Genomic DNA, 25,675 nt, shown 5'->3' with positions numbered 1-25,675 from the left:
AATGCAGGGGCCACGGGTTAGAACCCTGGTCAGGGATAAGATCCTTACATGCCACATGGCCAGTAATAAATAAATAAAGATGAACAAGATGGAGATAAAGCTGTGTGGCCAGTCCAGGACAAAAAGTCAAAGACAGGCTGGACTGAAACTTGCCATTTCTTCTCCTCTCTTTCCCACTGCATCTGCTCTGCTTGATCCTCCACTGTTCAGACATCATCTTTCCTAACCATTTCTCCAGGTGAAAAACTCAGAACTTCAATATCTATAAGCTCATTGATCAAATTCTCGGATAAATATACCATTTCGAGTCTTTTGTTTTATAAAAGAGGGAAGTAAAGTAACAGAATGTCTTTCATATGCCAAGCATTTCTGAACAGACATGTCATTCAATGCTGCTTATTGCCCTATGATGAATGCCCACTTCACAGATGAAGTGGCAGGGTTGGTGGTCCAGCATCTGACTCTCTTCGTGCTTGGGATGAGTACCCTGCTGTGGACAGCATCAGTGAGAAGGCGTGCTGAAGGTGACACCATGGACACTGTGGCAGCGACACCTTTTTCATTTCCCACCCCTCACCCCCAACACCACCACCACCAAGGTGGTCAGGGCCCGGGATGTGGTCTAGGATTAGTCAACAGGGTGCTGCTGCCTGGGCTTTGGGTTTGCAGCCTGAGGCACACAGATAGAAAGAAGGTTAGACGTCCTTTGCAACAGCAGCAGCAGGGGCAAATGTGTCTGGTGGCAGTGCTCCGTGGTTGGACCTCCTGGCCATAAGGTCCTGCTAAACGTCCTGCTAAAGAAGATTTTGTTCTTCCTCTATTAGTCCTTGGTTTCTGCTGAGTTTCTGATTCTTCCACTCCTGACAATTCTGGGAGCCAGAGATATGTCTTCAGTAAATTCCAGCTGGGGCTGGGGTAGCCAGCATTTGGGCAGTTCTTGCAACAAGAAACCTGACTATCTCTGAGGAAACAGACTCCAGGGAGCTTGTCAGGGGCCCCACCTAGCAAGCGTCAGTGTTCTGGCTGAGAAGCCCATGCTGCTTCCTTAGTTCCATGCTTCCTGAACAAATCTAAAGAAGGGCGTAGCGGAAACATGCAAGGATGGCACTCCAATTAGAGTGAGGCTTGAAGATCAGCAGGCATGTGAACACTTACCCCAAATCTACATTCAGTCACACATCCAAGAATAAGTGGGGGTCTATCCTAGTCTGTGTATAGGGATTGTGCTATGTTCAAATATGATTTCAGTTAATTCTCACAACAACATGATATGGTGGACATTATTTTCCCCATTGCTCATATGGAAAAACTGAGGCTCAATGAGGTTTGTCCAAGTTTATATTTAGGAAGAGTTGGTGCTGGGTTTGAACTTGAGTCTCCAGGTGAAGCGCCTGGAGCTCATTTATTAAGCCACAGCTATTCCACTATGAAATTTAATCAATAAATATTTTGTCGCTGTCAATTTTCTATTAACCCCATCACAGCCCTAGCACGACCTAATCAGTGTGTTCTTGTTGGTATGCTTCCTTGAGTGTAGTCTTACACCTGTATCTCAGGGGGTGTCATCTGCCTCTTTAGACAGGACCATGCTGGCAACCCACTCCAGTCTTCTTGCCTGCAAAATCCCTGGATAGACGAGCCTGGTCCATGGGGTCACAAAGAGTCAGACACAGCTGAGCCTGAGCACACACACATGCGGCTATTAAGGCTCTTCCTTCCTGCATTTCCCTCTCCTATGCCTCTACTCATCTTCTGTGCATTCTTGCCTGCCTCTACCTCCCCTACACCTTCAAGAAAAACCATGCCTTTGCTCATTGGACTGTAAAATGGAACTGAAGATCCTCATTAGCAGAATAAATACCAGATATCTTAGGGGTCTTTGGGACAGATTCCTTGCCCAGACCTGGCTCATGATGGCCAAGGAACACTTTGTCATTTGTGTTTTGGATTAAGAAAACGAGTTCTGCGTGTTTCCTACCATTACAAAGAGCAGTGAATTGAATTGGTGCCACTGTAAGCTTGATTGTTGTGGCATAGATAAAGCCCTCATTAAGTCCCTCATGAGGAAGAGAATTTTATTTTGAGGATAGAGGAATGGGGAGGGGGGTGGTTTCTTGCTTGTGGTTACAACAACAAAACAGTCAATGGAGGAAATAATTAAATAACTGCACTCCCCCCGCCCCCCACCAGTCCTCGTCAAGAGACTGGGTGAGTTTTTAATTAGTGCTGCATTTTCAATAAATCCATATCTGTACGTGGTGCTGATTCTTTCCTGGATAAGGAAAGATAATAATGAGAATCCTATTTTTCAGTCCCACACTAAAGGGATGCCTAGTATATTTAATCATGCTGTAGAAATCCTGGCAGCTTTCTCTGAGCCCAGCCTCTGCTCTAATTACATTTCTAGATTTTAGTAAATTGAAAGGGAAAATGTAGGAACAAAATAATTAAAACCGAAGAGGAAGCGCATATTAAAAAGGAGAAGCTGTTTAAAATTTTTCCACATAGTGCTTCCAAGGACATCTACAGTCATTTAATCAGATCCACACCAAATCAAAGCCCTTTGTACAGAGGCTGATGGTATCACGTCTCAGGTGGGCGGTATGGTCTACGCAGAAGAATGGAAGCCTCATCACACCAGGCTACAGATGGGCATAGGACTCTTACGTCCTTCCAGATCTCTAGAGATTCACGGCCAGCTGGGACAAGCCGCTGGTGCAGACTCACCAGCTCTGAGGAGTCACTTCCCAGGTCCCAGGCAGAATCTCACTCAACTGTAATGATTAGCCCCAATGTGAGGTAGCTAAAGTATGTTGACCATGCCTCCAGTTCTCTCCTTCTGCACCCCTTCCCCACCTCCATGCTTCTCCCTCCAAGGAGTGAAAGTGAAAAGAAGTGAAAGTGTTAGTCATTCAGTTGTGTCCGATTCTTTGCAATCCCATGGACTGTAGCTCACCAGGCTCTTCTGTCCATGGGATTCTCCAGGCCAGAATACTGAAGTGGGTTGCCGTTTCCTTCTCCAGGGGATCTTTCCGACCCAGGGATGGGACCCAGGTCTCCGGCATCGTAGGCAGATTTGTTACCCTCTAACACCCCTTCCCCACTTCCATACTTCTCCATCCAAGGAGTGGTACACTTTTTCTTTCTTCGCTGCCATCCTGTGAAATCTGAAGTCAAGAGAACAGGAAAGTAACAGCTTCAGTGACACTAGGAATCGGTTCTTTGTAACTGGTTACTGGGTTGCCTGTGGGGCACTCTACATTTATTCAAGGACCAAAACCCTTGATGCCTTCAGATAATGGAATGAAATGTTTGTTGATGGTTATGATGAGTGAAATCTAGTTGGAAAGTTTCAAGCATCAGTCTAATAGGTGACAAAAGCACTTCTTGTTTTAAGTGGTGTAGGGATAGTAACCACATCATTGTTGAATTTAGGATCTCCATTTAAAATAAATTTTTTTTGGCCGTGCTGGGTCTTTGTTGCTTTGTGTGGGCTTTCTCTAGCTGCAGTGAGCAGGGGATACTCTTCCTTGTGGTGTGCAGGCTTCTCATTGCGGTGGCTTTCTCTTGTTGTGGAGCACAAGGCTTTAGAAGCACAGCCTTAGTTGATCCCAGGCACATAGAATCTTCCTGGACCAAGGGTTGAACCCACATCTCCTGCATTGGCAGACAGATTCCTATCCAGGCACCACCAGGGAAGTCTAGGATCTCCATTTCTTGACCATTTTGGCTAAAATATGGGTTGAGCAAGCTTTAGGAGTGTTTTGTCTGTTATTCCAAGGATATTTTGTAGGGTCTGCTTGTGTATTTGAAAGTGGACAACAGCCTGGCACTGTCACAGCCTCCCACATGGTTTGGCTCACGTACTTCCAGCTGTCCCTGCTGAACAGACTCACCAGCCAAGGGGCCCCAGGACGCATGTGGCAGGACATAGTGAGCACTGTGCCCTGGAGACAGTCCCACAGAAGCAGAGCTTATAGTAACTATCCCCAAGGCAGGGTCTATACTTTGTCACCCCATGACCCACAGGTTTATCTGGTTGCTTTTTTGGATAAGATGCTTCCTTGCAAGTTTGTGTGTGTGTGTGTCTACATAATGATACAATCTCAGTATGGAAAAGAGACAATGCCTGTTCCAGATTATTTGGCTCGATTCAGTAAGAATAAATTTTTTAAAGTTTAAGCTTAGGCAAGAATTGTAGCAATAACAAATCAAATATTCCATCACTGGTGAAGGTAACTTCTTTCTCCCAGGGCCAAGATGCTCTGAGACCTCTTTTTTTTCTTTTTTTTTTAAGTTTTTTTAACTGCACTATGCAGCATGCAGGAAGAATCTTAGTTCCCTGACCAGGGATCAAACCAGTGCCCCCTGCAGCAGAAGCACAGAGTCTTTCTTAACTGCTGGACTACCAGGGGAATCCCTGAGATATATTTCTTTTACTCAACTCAGCAATCAATGATAGTCCTTAGGAGACAAGATGTGAGACCAACTGGGGACCCAGGTGTCCAAGAAAATAAATTGTCCCTGAATCAGCTTGCTTTCAGTTAAGCCACCTACATGCCTACCTTACCGCAAAGGAATGGGCCTTTTTATTTTTGTTTCTGAAAGCTTAATTTTTTAAGTTACTTAAAAGTCTCTAACATCATCAAAAAGTTCAAAATATTTTACTGACACAGAACTGGTTAGAAAAATGAAGTAATACATGTAAACGTTCTTAGAAATCCACAAGCTGCCAGCAAATATAAGGCGCTGTTGTTAAATGCCTTTATTATTACGCTCACCCCGACTCCCAATCTTGGTGAGCCGCTGTGTCGTCCTCGCACCTGTGCGCAGCATGCCGCGCCCGACACGCGACCATCTGCGAGTTCCCGCCTCTTTTTTCTCAAGCCCCTCCTTCCTTTCAAACCTTCCGGCCCCGGCGACACGCGGGACGCATGCGCACTAGGGAAGGTAGGCGGAGTCTTGAGACAGAGGGAGGAGGAGCTGGAGAACCCAAACAGGGGAGGGGAGCGGAGTAGAGGGGGCGGAGGCCGCGCGGGGTGGGGCCCGGCGGGTACGCGCTCGCTGCGTCGACGTGCTGACGCCATGACGCCCCGGCCGGTGTGTTTCGGTGTGTGTGTGTGTGTGTGAGTGTGCGCGCTCCGAGTGTGTGTGTATTTGTGTATCGGCGGTCCCGCAGGTCCCGGATGTTGCGGACAGTATGAGGCGAGCGCAGGGGGACGGGGACCAGCAGCTGTCGCCGCCGCTCTCAGGTGAGTGGGGGGAGGAGAGTCGAGGGAAAGGGTTGTCTTGTCTGAGGGGGGGGTGTCTCCCTTAAGAGGTGACTGACCCCCCACTCTCCCCCCCACCACCCCGCGCCGCACATAGACTCTTTTCTGCCCCATTTCCCACATCCCGGATCACATGGCCCGCGAATGCCAGCAGTCGTGCCTTCTCCTAATCCAAAGCATTCAGGAGACACAAACGCGCCCCCTGCCTTCGGCCCCCCCATAATTTTCCCAGTCCCATCCCCCTTGCCAAATAGTGAGCTGTCGCCTGCGGCGAGATGGGTGACTGCGCATGCTCGAGTGTGAACGAGCTAGGGGTGCTTGGTCTCTGCCCTCGGGGCGCATGCGCATCGCTGTGTTGCAGGGACCTGCGTGATAAAGAGCCACTTGACCGCGCGCCCGCCTTCCTAGGCAGTGGGCTAGACTTGGTGCCAGATAGTGGGCCTGTTGCTTCTCTCCAAAAGGGAGGATTTAAATTATTTGAGGGAATTTATGACAAAGCACCGTTCGCGTCTTGTGTTGTCATAAGGACTCCCAGGCTACAAACGCCTCCGAGAGCCAGCATTCCCCACTCTGACCCTTCTTTGGAAACTGTCATTGGAACTTCTAGTTCTAGTATTACTTTTCTTTCCTCGGATTCTTCCATCGTCATGTTGTATCGCTAATGCAAACCTCCTCTAAATTTAGGAGTAAGTGGCAATTGTTCTGGCAAGGGATTTTGGTAGCCTTTCTAAGGAGGACTAGGGCCATAAAAAAGAAAGTAAGGGGGGATTCCTTTTAGTAAAATTATTGATTATTTTCATAGAACCAGATAAAGTAAAGAGCAAAGAGTATAAGGCTTAGAGTAGTAACTGTAAATCAAGACATCTATGTTCTCTGATCTCTAGCCCTCCTCGGTGTGACCTATTTGCCTCTTTTTTGGTAAAAGATCTTCTTTAGTGCTTTCGTTTTTAGCTGTACATTATTGATGTTTTGAATAGCACATGAAAACAAAAGCAATCTGAAACTACTGGTGAACAATAACTTAGCCAGTGGAAGTTTTAAGTAACAAGAATGGTGTTTCTTTCGCATTTGCAAATAACAAAGAGCAATTTTAAAAATGAACTTTAAGATGCAGTAATATCTCAGTGATCTAGAACCTGTGTTTTCAGTTGGCAGGTTATACATGGTCCCTTAATTTGCTCTTGTGTTGCCACTCGTGAATACTTGCTGCCATCAGAACAGGGTGAAGAGATGATAAACTCTTACAAGCAAAAGGTTTTCTGAATAGCATTGAAATGAATAAATTGTTGGGGGAGTGGTGGTGCACATTTTCTGTGTTCTTTTAGTTGTCTTTGCCAGCCTTGCTTCCTATCTGGATAACTTAGGAATGGGACATATTATTAGTAAGCCTTATTTGCTCTTTTCTTTCCTTTGTGTTCTTTCTTTGATACTCATCTCTCAAGGCTTTTTTGGGGGGAAAGGGCTGTCATTCTTAACTCTAGGGCCTTATGTTCTTGGGCTTTAAAGTATATATATATTTTTTTACTTCCTCATTTTACTCTGGCCTTTGTGTGGTTCAGCTGTCTTTTGTGCTGCTTTCTGTTGTCATGGTTACAGCTGGAGCCAAGCAATGACACAGGAAGCACAAGAATTTAGGGGTCATGTATCTTCTTGTATTCTTTGAAAGAGCTGGACATTCATCTTTTTTCATATGTGAAGACTGAGAAGTATAAGTTATTGTGACCACCTTATGCTTAGGCTGGGGGTGGTTGATGTCCATTTGATACTTTGGGAATTATCCTTTTAGAGCTCTTCATAGTGGTTAGTTTAGGGCTTGGAGATGTTTAATGTTGCCTGTGTCCAGACTTCTGTCAGGTAGTCTGGTAAAATCTCTTTTATTTCTTTAACTTTAAAAAACTTTTGGCCATGCATGCAGCATGCGGGATCTTAGTTCCCTGAGCAGGGATTGAACCCGGGCCACCTGTAGTGGAAGCACAGCCTTAACCACTGGACCACCAGGGAAGTCCCCTAGTCTGGTAAAATTTTGAAGTAAAATGGAGGTATAAATGTCCGTTTTTCTTCTCAGTAGACTTCTGTCATATAGGGTACTTTGTTTTTATCTGGTTGAATTTACTGAAGTCTCATAAAAAAGTTGTATGGTGTGAAGACGTGAAATGCTTTTAGGTTAAGATAAGTATTAATTAAATAATTCAGATTGGTGCAGTGTGTTCAGTCTCAGTTCTGCGCAACTCTTTGCCGCCCCATAAACCGTAGCTCCTCTGTCCATGAAATTTTTCAGGTAAGAACACTGGAGGATGTTGCAGTTTCCTACTCCAGGGGATCTTCCTGACCCAGGGATTGAACCAGCATCTGTTATGTCTTCGGCGCTGGCAGATGAATTCTTTACCACTAGTGCCACCTGGGAAGCCCTAAATTGGTGTAGAGCCTTGTTTAAAAAAATAACTCTTTAAAATGGGTAACATATGTACACACATATAATACAAAAATCGGAAACTACATAGAGTATGTCCTCCTTTCCTCTTCTGTTCTCCTTTCATCCTTCTAGATAATTCCCTCAAAGGAAATTGTTCCCTGTATCTTGTTTACCTTTCCATAGATAAGGCTTTTACAAGCATATATGGAGAAGGCAGTGGCACCCCACTCCAGTACTCTTGCCTGGAAAATATCATGGACGGAGGAGCCTGGTAGGCTGCAGTCCATGGGGTCACGAAGAGTCGACACGACTGAGCGACTTCACTTTCACTTTTCACTTTCCTGCATTGGAGAAGGAAATGGCGGCCCACTCCAGTGTTCTTGCCTGGAGAATCCCAGGGACAGGGAAGTCTGGTGGGCTGCCGTCTATGGGGTCGCACAGAGTCGGACACAACTGAAGCGACTTAGCAGCAGCAGCACAACTATATATTCTTTGGTGTTTTTGTTTTTATTTGTTGTTTATACAAATGGTAAGATTCTATATCTACTATTCTGCACTTTGCTTTTTTCGCTTAGTATATCTTGGCTATAATTTCATACAGTACATAGAGTACCTCTTTTTGAAAGCTGGCAGATATTCCACTGTATAGAGGTACCATCATCCAGCCAGCTTTTATTGGATAGTTAGGTTGTTTCCAGTGCTACAATTAATTCCTCATATGTCCTTTTTATGTACATCGGTGTCTGTTGGATTAATTCCTAGTAGAAAGCTATATGGATTTTTAATGTTGTTAAATATTGCTAAATTGCTTTTCATAAAAGTTGTATTAATTTATATTCCTGCCAGCAGTGTGAGTCTGGCTCTTTCCTTACCAACACTGTACTGTCTGATTTTTAAAATCTTCCTGCAGGAGACTTCCCTGGCAGTCCAATGTGGAAAATCCATGCTTCCAGTACAGTGGGCATGGATTTGATCCCTGGTCAAGGAACTAAGATCCTGCATGCCCCACAATTCAGCCAAAAAAACAAAACAATAACAAAAACAATAAAACTTTGTGCACTCTTTTGTGTAAGATTTTAAAGTTCATTATGTAGCTTGTTAAGCTTCATTATCCCCAGGAGTTGTGGATAAATACTGTCACTGTTTTGCAGACCAGGAGTGGTGGTGAAAGATATTGTTGGATCTCATGAGAATAAACTGATATGCCTGGATAACATGGCTTTTTTAAAGCAATGCTAGGAAGACATGTAGAACCTGTATTCTAATTTCTCCCTATCACTCTTGCTGACTGTTTCTCTATGGAAAATTCTGTAAGCCCATAAGTGATGTTTGATGATCTCCCTTTGAGAGCTGTGACTCAAGATTGTTTATAAGTGAACTGCTACGCTGTTGAGAAATTAAAAGACTAACCCAGTTATTTAAGATGCTTTTCTGAGTGCCTGCACAGAATGTTGCTACTAGTACTCTTATTGATAATTGCAGAATGTGTGCTTCACTATGAATTGTAAGAAAATAGAGGAGAATTCATTTGGGAGGCCTTCCTGGAGGAAAGGAAGTGCATTTTGAGCTGTCTAGGTAAAAAATTGTAAACATACAGAAAAATTGAAAGAATACTACAGTTGTCGTCTTTATACCAATTACTTCCTAGATTCCAACAGTTTTTCATGTTTTACTGTATTTGTTTTCTCTATATATGTGCATGCGTGTGTACTCAGTCACTTTGGTCGTGTCTGACTCTTTGTGTCCCTATGGACTGTAGCCCACCAGACTTCTCTGTCCGTGGGATTCTGCAGGCAAGAATAATGGAGTGGGTTGCTGTGCCCTCCTTCAGGGGATCTTCCCAACTAAGGGATCCAACCCGGGTCTCCTGCATTGCAGGCAGATTCTTTACTGCTGAGCCACTGGGGAAGCCGCTATATATGTGCATATGTGTTTATATATAATATATAAATCTTTACATTGTAGACGTTATGACATGTTAATACTTTAATACGTTAGTGCATCTTTTTAAAATAGACATTGTTTTAGTTCATTGATCTTACAATACATTGTTGCAGAGGAGGGAATTAACAATACTTTCCCAGTACCATCTAATATCTAGTTCATGTTCAGGTTCTCCAAGTTGTCTCCAACACAACACTTGTTAGCTATTGGTATTTTTTCTCCAAAAATGTTTCCTTATTCTCTTTTTAAATCTAGAACACTTTATTTAGGAGTGATGCAGTATTGCCTTTTTGAAGAGACCAGGCCATTTGTCTTGTATAATATATCACTTCTGGAGTTTTCTGAGAAACTGGAGTTTCCTCACAGTTTCGTTTAATTTGTTCCTTTATCCCTGTATTTCCTTACAAACTGGCAGTGAAGTCTTGGTTAGATTGAGTTAAACATTTTTGGTAATAATACTTCATAGGTGATGCTCTGTACCTCATGTCACATCACAGTAAGAAACATCATGTCATAATGTCTGACTGTTAATGGTGATGGATTTGTTTGTTCAAGATGATAAATACCAGATCTCTCCATTGTAAAGACTTTGTAATTAGTAGGTAATCTGTAGAGTAGTGACACTTTGACACAATACTCTTATGCTTCAGCAACCTTTATCACCTACTGATAATGATCTTTGCCTGAATCAACTATTTCTTTGGTTATTACAAAATGGTAATTTTCTTTTTTTTCTTTCTTTTTTTTTTTTTTTGGTAATTTTCTAATTCTAGCATTCCTTTTACATTGATTAGCCTTCCATCATCTGTAAAGATCTCTCTCATCAGTTAGGAATAGATTATAATTTCTTCCTGAAAGTTCAGGTAAATTCTTAATTTACTCAGAATCCTTTAGCAATTTTCTGAGTAAGAAGTTGGTATACCTCTAATGATAGCAAATGAATTTTTTTTTTTTTGCTCTGTTTTGGTATCTTTATAAACTCATGGATTTTAATCTAGTCTGTGTTTTACCAATAATTGCAGACTTTTTTTTTTGATGCTCAAAATGTCCCATATTTGACCTTTGGGAGCCTTTTACACTTGGTGTATGAGCTTCTAGTAGAGGAAATCCCTAGATCACTTTGTATTTTTCTTGTCTCAGATGTCCCCTTACCTCACCTCTGTATACTTATATATCTATATTACACTTCCTTCCGTTTTAATAAACTATGTTGTTCATCTCCGTATGGAGCTTCTGGCCCCAAATTCTAACAACTAAAGGTGCCTTTCTTTTAACACAGTGCACCTAATGTTTGATTTATTTCTGTGTCACTGGCATTGTTGGATTCTGAATCTTAGACCTCACAGATTTCTTATCTTGAATACTCTTTGTGAAAAACAGCTAGTATCTCTCAAGAGAGCATTGCTTCCCAACCCCACATCATTAATATAAGGTTAGCTATAGAACAGACTGGACTTCCCTGGTGGCTCAGACAGTAAAAGACTCCACCTGCAATGTGGGAGACCTGGGTTCGATCCCTGGGATCTTCCCCAGGAAGATCCCCTGGAGGAGGGCATGGCTACCCACTCCAGTATTCTTGCCTGGAGAATTCCCATGGACAGAGGTGCCCGGCAGGCTACAGTCCATAGGGTCGCAAAGACTCAGACATGACTGAGCGACTAAGCACAGCACAGCATAGGAGAGACTGGGGAATTTCTTTTTCTCATGAGCTAGCTTGCTTTTTTTTCTGAGATGAAAGGTATATAAGATGAAATTTATAAACTGATAATTTGTATATAATGTTTTGGAGATGTGGGGTTTTGAGCATTATATACCTTTGTGTGTACATGTATAAGTGTGTGTTTTGTCTTTCCTCCCTTTTCCTTATTTACATGCATTTCTCCAACACAGTTGGAATGTTAACATACGATTATGCTGTAATAACATATTTTTCATTATCACTAGATTTCATCATGAAAAAGTGTCAAATTGTTCATCATTAAGGAAAATTTTCAGATAGGCCATGAGCTGTAATAACTAGCTGTCTTAGCACAGGGTCTGGAACCATACTAAACCTTGTGGATTTCTGTTGTGTGCTGTGGACTCAGAAATGTTGATGCATCCTGTTTGCTGAAAACCCATCACACTAATAAAAGTTAATACAAGGGAAAGATACAGTGAGGCTATATTCTAAACCTGTTTTAGGGGCTAAACTAATTCCTCAGTCAGTCAGTTGCTCAGTCGTGTCCAACTCTTTGTGACCCCATGGACTGCAGCACACCAGGCCTCCCTGTCCATCACCAACTCCCGGAGTTTACTCAAACTCAGGTCCATTGAGTCGGTGATGCCATCCAACCATCTCATCCTCTGTCGTCCCCTTCTCCTCCTGCCCCCAATCCTTCCCAGCATCAGGGTCTTTTCCAATGAGTCGGTTCTTCGCATGAGGTGGCCAAAGGATTGGAGTTTCAGCTTCAACATCAGTCCTTCCAATGAACACTCAGGACTGATCTCCTTTAGGATGGACTGGTTGGATCTCCTTGCAGTCCAAGGGACTCTCACAAGTCTTCTCCAACACCACAGTTCAAAAGTATCAATTCTTCGGCACTGAGCTTTCTTTAAAGTCAAACTCACATCCATACATGACTACTGGAAAAACCATAGCCTTGACTAGACAGACCTTTGTTGGCAAAGTAATGTCTCTGCTTTTAATATGCAGTCTGGGTTGGTCATAACTTTTCTTCCAGGAAGCAAGCATCTTTTAATTTCATGGCTGCAGTCACCATCTGTGGTGATTTTGGAGCCCAAGAAAATATAGTCTGTCACTGTTTGCCCTGTTTCCCCATCTATTTGCCATGAAGTTATGGAACTGGATGCCATGATCTTAGTTTTCTGAATGTTGAGCTTTAAGCCAACGTTTTCACTCTCCTCTCTCACTTTCATCAAGAGGCCCGTTAGTTCTTCTTCACTTTCTGCCATAAGAGTGGTGTCATCTGCATATCTGAGGTTGTTGATATTTCTGCCAGCAATCTTGATTCCAGCTTGTGCTTCTTCCAGCCCAGCATTTCTCATGATGTACTCTGCATATAAGTTAAATAAGCAGGGTGACAGTATACAGCCTTGATGTAGTCCTTTCCCTATTTGGAACCAGTCTGTTGTTCCATGTCCAGTTCTAACTGTTGCTTCCTGACCTGCAGACAGATTTCTCAAGAGGCAGGTCAGGTGGTCTAGTATTCCCATCTCTTGAAGAATTTTCCACAGTTTGTTGTGGTCCACACAATCAAAGGCTTTGGCATAGTCAATAAAGCAGAAGTGGATATTTTTCTGGAATTCTCTTGCTTTTTCAATGATCCAGTGGATGTTGGCAATTTGATCTCTGGTTCCTCTGCCTTTTCTAAATCCAGCTTGAACATCTGGAAATTCACAGTTCATGTATTGTTGAAGTCTGTCTTGGAGAATTTTGAGCATTACTTTACTAGCGTGTGAGGCGAGTGCAATTATGCGGTAGTTTGAGTATTCTTTGACATTGCCTTTCTTTGGGATTGGGATGAAAACTGATCTTTTCCAGTCCTGTTGCCACTGCTGAGTTTTCCAAATTTGCTGGCATATGGAGTGCAGCACTTTCACAGCATCATCTTTTAGGATTTGAAATAGCTCAACCGGAATTCCATTACCTCCACTAGCTTTGTTCATAGTGATGGTTCCTAAGGCCCACTTGACTTTGCATTCCAGAATGTCTGGCTCTAGGTTGGTGATCACACCATCACGATTATCTGGGTCGTGAAGATCTTCTTTGTACAGTTCTTCTGTGTATTCTTGCCACCTCTTCTTAATATCTTCTGCTTTTGTTAGGTCCATACTATTTCTGTCCTTTATTGTGCCTATCTTTGCATGAAATGTTCCTGCCTTAGCAGAAAATGATTTATAAGACTCTTAACCATTTAGTGATATTTTGAGTAACTTACTGATTTTAGGTTACTCAAAGCCTGACAATAACAGTATTCTGATATTTATGTGAAATTCAGTTTCCTTTTTGCCATCTTGTCATATTTACTTTCAGATTTTATAAGCTTATTCTCAACCTGGTTTCATAACAGTACTGGCTCCATATTAAATTTTGGTTGTGTATTCAGGGAAGCACACCTGTTTCTTGTGTTTGTTTTCAGTTATGGTGAATCATTCCAGTAGCTTCCTTTACTTTTGTTTTTGACAAGCTCTTGTTATAGTAAAAAAAGATTTTGAAGCTTCGCCTCTTTAGGAAACACTTGGGCCTTCATTCTTGCAACTATGGTCATGTTTTAATAGAATTGGCAGGAGTTGTACAGTTGCTCTGTGTGGCAAAGCTGGTCATGCAGCTTTGGGAATGCTAGATGCAGACCTCAAAATGGGAATTATACATTTGGACAGTAATCCTTACTTGACCATGAAGACCTTTATTCTGTTTTTTTTTTTAACAATTGAAAAAATTTAAAAAAAATTTTTTTTTTTTACTGTGCTATGTGGCATATGGGATCTTAGTTCCCCAACCAGGGATCACACCTGCACCCCTTATAGTGGAATCATGAAGTCTTAACCACTGGACCACCAGGGCAGTTCCTAGAGACCTTTATTCTTTAGTGTTGCTTTCTCAGAAGCTATTGACGTAAATCTTCAGGCTGAGGCACCAGCTATGTCAAAGATGAGCTTGCAGTGGTTCTCTGAAGGCCTCTAATTCCTCCTAGCAGTCTGTTGATTTGTAAGGAAAAAAAGATATATGTGTAATCATTCACCTTGATTTGAGATTTACACAGTTCTTTTCTTGGTATTTAGAACAGGTACTACTTTCTGTTTCTATGATTTTGACTACTTTAGATACTTCATATGAGTGGAATCATATAGTACTTGTCCTTTTATATCTGGCTTATTTCACCTAACATGATATCCACGAGGTTCATCCATGCTGTAGCATGTGTCAGAATTTCCTTCCTTTCGGAGGCTGCATAATACTCCCTTGTTTGTATATAATTACATTTTGTTTATCCATTCATCCACCAGTGGATACTTGGGTTGCTGCCACCTTTTGCTCTTGTGAATAATGCTGCTCTGAACATAGGTGGACAAATATCTCTTTGAGACTCTGGTTTCAATTCTTTTGGGTTTATACCCAGAAGTGGAATTGCTGAATCATATGTTAATTCTATTTTTACATTTTTTGAGGAACCTCCACACAGTTTAATGTAGTGGCTGCACTGTCTTACATTCTTACCAGCAATGTACAAGGGTTCCAGTTTCTCTAAGTCTCTGGCAACACTTGTTATCCTATGCTTTTTAAAAAAGAAAATAGTAGCCATCCTAATGGGTATGTTTTAATGAGTTTTTTAGCTTTATCTTTTTTTGAAACTAAGTTTAAACTTTAAAGATTTTTTTTTCTTTTATGGTGTATGTTTTTTGTGAGGTAATAGTTACATCCTTTGTTTTCTTCTACAAGTTTTAAAGTTACACTTTTCACATTTAGGTTTTTAATCCACCTAGAATTTATTTTGATGTTTGGCATTACATGGAGATCTAATTTTTTTCATTAGGATAACACAAAATAGGGTTAATTTTCTTTCCATAAGGATCACCTGGTAAACCACCATCATGTGTTGAATAGTCATGTTTGCCCACTACAACTTTATGATAACATTTCAGTTCAGTTTCGACTCCATGGACTGCAGCATGCCAGGCTTTCCTGTCCATCACCATCACTCCTGGAGCTTGCTCAGACTCATGTCCGTTGAGTTGGTGATGCCATCCAACCATTTCATCCTCTGTCATCCCCTTCTCCTGCCTTCAGTCTTTCCCAGCATCAGGGTCTTTTCCAGTGAGTCAGTTCTTCACATCAGGTGGCCAAAGTATTGGAGTTTCAACTTCAGCATCAGTCCTTCCAGTGAATATTCAGGACTGATTTCCTTTAGGATGGACTGGTTGGATGTCGTTGTAGTCCAAGTGACTCTCAAGAGTCTTCTCCAACATCACAGTTCAAAAGCATCAATTCTTCGGTGCTCAGCTTTCTTTATAGTCCAACTCTCACATCCATACATGACTGACTGCTGGGAAAACCATAGCTTTGACTAGACTTACCTTTGTTGGCAAAGTAATGTCTCTGCTTTTTAATATGCTATCTACCTTGCTCATAGCTTTTCTTCCAAAGAGCAAGCGTCTTTTAATTTCATGGCTGCAGTCACCATCTGCAGTGATTTTGGAGCCCAAGAAAATAAAGTCTGTCACTGTTTCCATTGTTTCCCCATTTATTTACCATGAAGTGATGGGACCGGATGCCGTGATACCACTTAACGTGTTTTCAAATATATGAGGGTTTGTGTCTGTGTTCTCTATATTCTGTACCATTGGTCTGTTTGCATATTTTGTGCAGATACTACACTGTCTTAATTGTCATAGCTTTATAATAGTTGTTCTGTCTGGTAGGACAGGTCTCACTACCTTGTTCTTTTTCTGTTCATCAACCTCTGTGAAAAACCCTGTCAGATCGGTGTGGTTTAATGACACCATAGGCCGTCTAAATTATATTGACATGATATATAAGGGCCTTCTCCAAAAGAAAGAAAATTATCAAGCCGCCCTTATCTAACAGCTGATTATTAAGTTTGTCTCTTATTCTGAATGAACGAATAATTTCCATTCAGTCTTTAATTTTGTTGGAGTGATATTTACTTTTATATAGGAATATTGTCTTCAAATGGAGGGGAGCCTTGTTATAATTTGTTGTCTCATATAAGGACCCAAATTAAACTGTTTTTGTAATGACATTGAGGTTCTGTGGTATTAAGACTTTCTTGATCATAAGGAAAATAAGCCTATTTAAAATAGCTCATGTAAAGATTTATCAAAAAGAAATAGCTGTTATAGAATCCAAGGAAAAGCTGACCAGGGCTTCAAAAAGGGCTGGCACTGAAACAGTTCAGGTATTTTAGCAGTTAGAATTAATAGATTTTAGTGTTGCACCTCATACAGACCTTAGTATCCATGAAGCTTAATTCAGATTCCAGTGCAATATTTGATTTCATCAGTCTAAGGCTTGACTTCCCCCGGACCAGATATCTGTCCCAGGTTCAACTCTGGTTGAGGATACAAAAAGCAATTTTGAGGGTGGCTGGAATCAGAGGCAAGTTCTCTTAAGCTGCTGCTGCTGCTGCTAAGTTGTGTCCGACTCTGTGTGACCCCACAGACGGCAGCCCACCAGGCTGCCCCATCCCTGGGATTCTCCAGGCAAGGACACTGGAGTGGGTTGCCATTGCCTTCTCTGTTCTCTTAAGCAGTGGTTCTCAAAACTTTTTGGTCTCAGGACTATTTCAGTTCAGTTCAGTCACTCAGTCGTGTCTGACTCTTTGCGACCCCATGAATCGCAGCACGCCAGGCCTCCCTGTCCATCACCAACTCCCAGAGTTCACCCAAACCCATGTCCATTTGAGTTGGTGATGCCATCCAACCATCTCATCCACTGTCGTCCCCTTCTCCTCCTGCCCTCAATCTTTTCCAACATCAGGGTCTTTTCCAGTGAGTCAGCTCTTTTCATGGGGTGGTCAAAGTATTGGAGTTTCAGCTTCAACATCAGTCCTTCCAATGAATATTCAGGACTGATTTCCTTTAGGTTGCACTGGTTGGATCTCCTTGCAGTCCAAGGGACTCTCAAGAGTCTTCTCCAACACCACAGTTCAAAAGGATCAATTCTTCTGCTCTCAGCTTTCTTTATAGTCCAACTCTCATATCTGTACATGACTACTGGAAAAACCATAGCCTTGACTAGATGGACCTTTGTTGGCAAAGTAATGGGATACTTAAAAGATTATAAAAAGTTTCAGATTTTTTGTTGAACAGAAATAGTTTCCTAGTAATTACTGTTGTCAAACAGCAGAATTTAAGGCATTCAGATATTCAGCTAGTCCCTCAAACATGTCATAATCATAGGGTAACCCATTTTAATATGGCTTACAGAGTTTCCCTTGTGGCTCAGCTGGTGAAGAATCCGCCTGCAATTTGGGAGCCCTGGGTTCTATCCCTGGGTTGGGGAGATCCCCTGGAGAAAGGAAAGGCTACCCACTCCAGTATCCTGGCCTGGGGAATTCCATGGACAGTATAGTCCTTGGGGTCTCAAAGAGTCAGACACAACTGATTGACTTTCACTTTCAGTTTTTCACTTTATGGAGTTTAGTCACATAGTAGCACGTGTAGCTTAACACTTTTTTTTTCAAGCAGTTGAATACATTAAAAAATCTGAGCTGCCAAATCTGGGGCTCTGTGACAACCTAGAGGGGTAGGGTGGGGTGGGAGGGAAGTTTAAGAGGGAGGGGGCATCCGTATACCCTGTGGCTGATTTGTGTTGATATGTGACAGAAACCAACACAATATTGTAAAGCAGTTATCCTTCAATTAGAAATAAATTTAAATAAAAATTAAAAAAAAATCTGAGCTGTAAAAGTTGCTTTTGGGAAGATCTTGCCTTTTCAGAAAAGACATAGAAGGGAAGGTTAAGGCTAGGAATCTGCTATTGCAGCTTTAAATCTTTTGGTCATTTAAGAGTCTTGTGAAAGAAAACACCCCTCCCCCCAAATTTAAATATGTTTTATGACAGAGACAGGACTGGTGGTGTTAACTGACTTCAACAGATGCCTATTGAGTGACTAAAAACAAAAGATATGGCAAAAGGTATGTTCTCAAATGAGTGGGGATTAAACCAGTATTATATATTGGGTTGTGGTATTATATAAAGTCGTTCAAGTTTTTCTGTAAGATGTTATGGAAAAACCTGAGTGACCTTTTTGGCCAACCCAGTATTTTGGTGTTTAGAAGAGAAAGAGGGACTTCCTGGCTGTCCAGTGGTTAAGACTTAGTGCTTCCACTACAGGGGCACTGGTTTGATCCATGGCCAGGAAATTACGGTCTCCCATGCTGCGTGGTGCAGCCAAAAAAAACAAAAGGAAGACACCATTCAGTTGGGAAAGTAAGGGTGGAAAGACTGTCTTTGTAAAGGTTTCATTTGAACTGGGCTTTGAAGGGTAGGTATTTTAAAGGCTGGAATTTTGATAAGCAGAAATAAAAAGTTAGTTCAGGCAGAAGGAATGTCAAGAGCAAAAATGTGGAGGTGGGGAAATGCATTGTTAGTATAGGGTGTGTACTGGAAATAATGAGCAGGGTAGTGTAGCTGAAGGAAAAGACACATGGGAAAATAAGAGATAAGAAAGGAAAGTAAATTGGCTCAGAATATGAGAGGTCTTCTACCAAGACCAGGCAGTTAGGGTTTAAAGTGGTAAGTGATGGAGAGACTTTGAAATTTTTTGAAAAAATAATATGATCAGAGTGTGCTTTCAGAAGATTTATTTGGCCTCAATCATTTATTAGTTCATTCATCAAAAAAAAGTTTAAATAGTTGCTCTGTGCCACTTAAGCATGAGGAATGCTTTACATAATGGTGAACCAAACTGAAAATCCATATTTGAGAATTTCCACTCAGGAAAGGAACTTCAACAAATAAAATATAATTACAAATTACTGTAAATGTTATGAAGGAAGGGAACAAATTACTATGGGGGGGGTAAATGGGGAAATTAAGTTTAATTGAGAAATCTGGGAAGGCCTTGCTGAGGAGTTAAATTTTTAATGGAGTACTTGCCTTGTGCCAGATGATGTTCTAGGTGCTGGAGATATAGTGAAGGAACAAAACAGATAAAAATCTCTGCTCTCGTGAAGGGCATATTCAGGCAGTAAACAAGATAAATAAAATATATGGTTATGTTAGAAGGTGGTAAGTTCCAAGAAGAAAAGTAAAGCCAAAGAAAGAGACACTGAGTGTTTGGATGGAGTTGGGTATTGCAAGTTTAGATAGAATGGCCAGGGAATGTCTCATTAAATCACTGCAAAGGTAATATTTGAGTAATATCTGTAGAAGTAGAAAGGGGAGGAGTAAACCAGAAACTCCAGGCAGAGGGAGTAGCAAGGGCAAAAGCCAGGAGGAATATATGTGCCTGGCATGTGCAAGAAACAAACAAGGAGGCCAGGGTGGCTGGAGTTAGGTGAACAAGGGAGGAAGTGGTAGAAATAAGCTTGGAGAGGTTAGTAGGAGTCTGGGACCTGTAGAACAGTGGATAAGTCCTTAGCTGCATGTTAGAATCACCTGGGGAACTTTTGAAGTTCCTGAAGCCTGGGCTGCACCTTATAACACCTAAATAAGAATCTTTGCAGGTAGAACTCAGTGGCAGAGGTGATGGAGAGAAATATTTGAGAAGTATGTCAGAGAATCTGTCAAATTTTAGAGTGAATGTGGGGGTTTGGGAGAAGAAAGTGTCAAGGATGATTTCCAGGTTTTTGTCTCAAATATATGGGTGGGTAGAGGTACCGCTTACTGAGATGGAAGCAGGGGATAGGAATGGGAGGAGCAGGTGAAGGTTTAGAGGGAAGATCAGAAGTCAGGATCTTCAGTTTTAGACCTGTTAAAATATGAGATGTGAATGAGGCTGAGTATAAATATATTAAGTAGGCAGAAATGTGAGTGGAGCTTGAAGTAAAGTCAGGATTTCAGTTATTAAATTTGTGTATAACCTGCTTGCTGATGGTCTGAAAAGTATCCAAATGACATCATATAGGATACATGTGATGTGGAAGGAACTGAAAGTCTGGACAGTGGTTAGCCTGTTCCAGTAATCTGAACAAGAAATGGTGCTAGTGTGAGCTAGGATGGTGGCATTGGGACTAGAAAAGAAAGAGTAGGTTGGAGATTTGGAAACCTGTAAAGCCCCTAGGTAGTGAGGATGGACAGTAGGCAAGGAATGAAAGATAGCTTTGAGATGGCAAGCCTGGGTAATGGTCTGTTGTTGTTGCCTAGTCACTAAGTTGTGTAGCCCACCAGGATCCTCTGTCCATGGGATTTTCTAGGCAAGAATACTGGAGCAGGTTGTTGTTTCCTTCTCCAGGGGATCTTCCTGACCCAGGGATCGAACCCATGGCTCTTGCTTGGCAGACAGATTCTTTACCACTGAGCCACCTGGGAAGCCCAGTCTGGTAGCAGATATAAATAAAGCGTTTGGCTTTGCATGTATTGACATTTAAGAGAGGCTGCTTAGCAGGCAGGCAGTTTAATCTGTTGGAAGAGCAGGTGAGCTTTGCAACATAGACCTGTGTTTTATTTACATAAGATTAGTTCACCATGGGAGTGTAAAAAATTTTGAAAATGCAACATCCAAAGTCTTTATCATGACCTGCTAGGCCCTCTGTGATGTGGTCCCTGTCTATCTTTTTGTGACGTTTTCCTTTGTGCACCGTGTTCAGGCTGCACAGGCTTTCCTTCTGCTCCTCCAATATGCCCAGCTAGATCCTCCTTCAGGGCTTTTGTACTTGTTTTCTCATCATGAGTCTTCCCTTCCTTTTGGTAAATGGAATAGAAGTTCAGAGAGAAAAATTCAGAAGTTAGCATCTGGAAAGTAGAAACATTTCCAAGTGATCCTTGCTAATGTATGAGAGTGTGAAAGGACCTGCAATGGAATGGCTGCGGGAGCCATTGAAGTTGAAGTCCAGTCAACAAAAGACAACTGAGTACCGTCTTGGTCTTCGTGTACTTCAGTATACAAATCTGTTGATCAGAGGTGCTGAATAAGTGGATTTCCCCTCTGCCTCCTTGGTCTGATGATGGGATGATAGTGATGGTCGTTGTTGACTTGATGACTCATGGCTGTCCTGTCACCACTTACAGAGATGGCCTCTGAATAGGTGAACACTTCCTTCAGAGAAAGTTGTGGGCAATTATTTCAGAAACTTCTAGCATGAAGAAACAACATGTTAATTATGAAAATAATTATGTTGACTTTGATACATTGTTAGGGACTATTTCTCTTCCTAAGCGAGTGTTTTACTTCTCAAGTGATAAAGACTTGTATGTTATTTCAAATCTACCCTCTATTTTTTTCAGAGTGAGAAGATTTGCTTTTTTCTGATTATTAAATCGTGGAGAGAAAAATAGGAAAAACTTTAAAATTTTCATGTCATTAGAAATAAGCTTTTAAAGTAACTACATAAAAATAATGTTGTATGGGTGCATCATATTTTATGTGGTGAATTCCCTACTAATGAACTTCTTTTTTCTCCAATTTTTCTTATAAATTATGCTGTGGTGAATCTTTATACACTGATCAGATTGATTCCTTAGGATGGACTCTTAAAGTGGAAATGGAATTGCTGTGTTGAAGGTTATATAGTATTCCATTTTCCCTAATTATTCTTTTAGTGTGTTTATGGTTGAAAAAATAAACAGCATTAAAGGACATTTTAGAAAAGGGGGAAAAATAGATTTTATCTTTTTGCCAACTGATTTTGTTTTGGTTTTTATGTTCCAAGTTCTCGCAACACCTACCAAAAGATAATTGAGGGTAGGGAAAAACACATACAAAGAACAGTTACAGTTCTGGGCATCCTATAGTAATGATCAGGCTTTTGAAAAACCTGTCTGCAGGTCAGGAAGCAACAGTTAGAACTGCACATGGAACAACAGACTGGTTCCAAATAGGGAAAGGACTATGTCAAGGCTGTATATTGTCACCCTGCTTATTTAACTTATATGCAGAGTACATCATGAGAAACACTGGGCTGGAGGAAGCACAAGCTGGAATCAAGATTGCTGGGAGAAATATCAATAACCTCAGATATGCAGATGCCACCACTCTTACGGGCAGAAAGTGAAGAAGAACTAAAGAGCCTCTTGATGAAAGTGAAAGAGGAGAATGAAAACGTTGGCTTAAAGCTCAACATTCAGAAAACTAAGGTCATGGCATCTGGTCCCATCACTTCATGGCAAATAGACGGGGAAACAGTGGCTGACTTTATTTTTGGGGGCTCCAAAATCACTGCAGATGGTAATTGCAGCCATGAAATTAAAAGACACTTACTCCTTGGAAGGAAAGTTATGACCAACCTAGACAGGATATTAAAAAGCATAGACATTACTTTGTCAACAAAGGTCCGTCTAGTCAAGGCTATGGTTTTTCCAGTAGTCATGTACGGATGTGAGAGTTGGACTATAAAGAAAGCTGAGCATTGAAGAATTGATCCTTTTGAACTGTGGTGTTGGAGAAGACTCTTGAGAGTCCCTTGGAATGCAAGGAGATCCAACCAGTCCATCCTAAAGGAGATCAGTCCTGGGTGTTTATTGGAAGGACTGATATTGACGCTGAAACTCCAGTCCTTTGGCCACTTGATGTGAAGAGCTGACTCATTTGAAAAGACCCTGATGCTGGGAAAGATTGAGGGCAGGAGGAGAAGGGAATGACAGAGGATGAGATGGTTGGATGGCATCATCAACTCAATGGACATGGGTTTGGGTGGACTCCTGGAGTTGGTGATGGACGGGGAGGCCTGGCGTGCTGCGGTTCATGGGGTCACAAAGAGTCGGACACGACTGAGCGACTGAACTGAACTGAACTGATGGGATTCTAAGTAACATCTGTTAACTGCCAAGAAAATGACAATAAATATGATGGGAATTCAGAGTGAACTGAGGTGATTAGGAAGCACTTCAAGGCAAGGTGAAGTCAGACCTGGATCCAGAAGAGTGGTATTCACATACAAGGTAGGAGAACGTTCCTAGCCTTCAGAATGGAATAACAAATTTGAGGAACGCATGTATGAGCTGACAAATAGGCTAGAGTAGGTGGTTAGGCTAATCGGAAAGGAGGGTTCCTGCTGTGGTGAATGGAGAGGCTTTTTGGGAGTAACGTATTCCAGAGGACTGCTTTTATTTTTGGTAGATCTGAAGTTGTACAGTAGGGAACTTTAAGATAAAGCAACTAATGTGATCCAATTTAAGCAAAATAAAGTCTCTTTTTTCAAGAAATATAGGTTATTTATTTATATAAGTGAGTTATTTAAATAATGAACTTCCTGTAGATCTTAAAAGTTCTTACCACGTGCAGTTTTTTTTTGTGACTCTGTGATGATAGATATTAACTAAAATTATTCTGGTGATCATTTTGCTATATATGTGTATATCCAATCATTATGTTGTGCAGCTAAAACTAACAGTGTTATATGTTATATCTCAATAAAAAAGTGATATTTTAAATATTCACTTTATTATATAGCTTGGCAGACATGTTGCAGCTTTTGTGTATTTCAGTTTCTTCTGTAAAATCAAAGGGTTTAAACAGGGTGATTGCTGCCAAGTCTTTTCTGGCACTTGAAATTATTACATAAACTTTCAAGAATACCTTGATTATGTGAAATAAATTGCCCTGCAGTTAGGTTGATACCCACTTCCACCTCCGTAGGCACAATAATGCACCTACATATCTGTGGGAGCAAAACCCCTCAGTTGCATGATTGTCTCATGGCTCCCCAGGTCTAGATTCATTCACGTTTGAAGTTGTTCTCACCTTGTATTTCTAAATGACAGGGACAGATTTTCATTTGAAAGAATCTATGGGCTAAGATTGAGCCTCAAGAGCATGCTGTGAGGTTGAGAGGAACTATTACATAATAATAGTTTTAAGTTATCCTCATGTAAATTATCTATAGAAATTTATCTCATGCTGGCTTTCTTCTTTTATTCTGAATTCCCTCCCATGATGTCTTTAATATATGGCCAAGCTGTGTAAATACACTTTAGTATTAGTTCAGTCCATATGCAATTTTGGTTATAAATCTATACGAAAAATTACATGATACATTCCAAAGTGAAATGTTAAAGATTTCTTCTTTTACTGTCTGTTTTGACTTATTTACACCACTTTTCACCTCCTTTAGTGTAGATAATTGAGAACTGACTAGTAGTTATAAAAAAATTTTATTTAATTTTTTGGCTGCACTGGGTGTTTGTTGCTGTGTGCAGACTTTCTGTCATTTCAAAGAGCCGGGACTACTCTTCGTGTGGGCTTCTCATTGTGGTGGCTTCTTTGGTTGCGGATTACAGGCTCTAGGGTGCTTAGGGCTTCAGTAGTTGCTGCATATGGGCTCCAGAGCACAGGCTCAGTCATTGTGGCATAGGGGCCTAGTTGCCCTGCAGCATGTGGGATCTTCCTGGACCAGGGGTCAAACTGATGTCCCAGTGTTGCAAGGTGGATTCTTAACCACTAGACCACCAGGGAAGCCCCTGACTAGTGCTTCTTAAAGGTAAGATTTTCTCTTTAAAGTATACAATCATGTTAAAACTAATTTGTGGTATACTTTAAGTATCTGCTGCATAGCATGACATTCTTTTCACTGAATCATTTTCGACCAGTGTTGCCTTTTAGATGGAACCAAGGTTATATGTTTGATTATCTAGCTCTTTTGACAAGCCTTATCAGGATGCTGTTAACTTGGTGGGGTTTTCAAGATTTAGGATCCATTCCTTAGTATTTCAAGTACACTTGTCTTTTCGGTGCTCCAAAGTTGATTCGTCTGGGAGAAAAGTGGCTAGCCCAGCTCACATTGGGCTGAGGGATAAACCAGAATGCCTTTTTTTTAAATTATGTATTTAGAGTTCCAAAGAATAGCAAGGAGAGGTAAGAAAGCCTTCCTCAGTAATCAGTGCAAAGAAATAGATGAAGACAATAGAATGGGAAAGAGTAGAGATCTCTTCAAGAAAATTAGAGATACCAAGGGAACATTTCATGCAAAGATGGGCTCAATAAAGGACAGAAATTGTAGGACCTAACAGAAGCAGAAGATACTAAGAAGAGGTGGCAAGAATACATGGAAGAACTGTACAAAAAAGATATTCATAACCCAGATAATCACGATGGTGTGATCACTCACCTAGAGCCAGACATCCTGGAATGCTAAGTCAAGCGGGCCTTAGGAACCATCACTATGAACAAAGCTAGTGGAGGTAATGGAATTCCAGTTGAGCTATTTCAAATCCTAAAAGATGATGCTGTGAAAGTGCTGCGCTCAATATGCCAGCAAATTTGGAAAACTCAGCAGTGGCCACAGGACTGGAAAAGTTCAGTTTCATTCCAATCCCAAAGAAAGGCAATGCCAAAGAATGTTCAAACTACTGCACAATTGCACTTATCTCACACGCTAGTAAAGTAATGCTCAAGATTTTCCAAGACAGGCTTCAACAATACGT

The 25,675-nt window shown here is 41.4% G+C and overlaps 1 protein-coding gene across 3 annotated transcripts in view; it reads left to right on the top strand.

Annotated features, from left to right (window-relative positions):
• Positions 1 to 5,087: 5,087 nt before the first annotated feature.
• Positions 5,088 to 25,675, top strand: part of SPOP (speckle type BTB/POZ protein) — a 75,720-nt gene continuing 55,132 nt past the window's right edge. For 2 of the 3 annotated variants that reach the window (XM_081582578.1, XM_081582577.1), the window contains exon 1: positions 5,088 to 5,252. The gene's annotated coding sequence lies outside the window, so the exon portion shown is untranslated. Of the gene's footprint in view, positions 5,253 to 22,192; positions 23,195 to 25,675 lie in introns of all 3 variants that reach the window. The other variant, XM_081582579.1, reaches the window with a different exon arrangement.

This window comes from Giraffa tippelskirchi, chromosome 3 (assembly GCF_054371585.1).
Source record: "Giraffa tippelskirchi isolate mGirTip1 chromosome 3, T2T-mGirTip1v1.2.pri, whole genome shotgun sequence".
Classification (NCBI taxonomy): Eukaryota; Metazoa; Chordata; class Mammalia; order Artiodactyla; family Giraffidae; genus Giraffa; species Giraffa tippelskirchi.
Note: the sequence above shows the minus strand (reverse complement) of the source record. Positions and strands in the feature narration are given on the sequence as shown.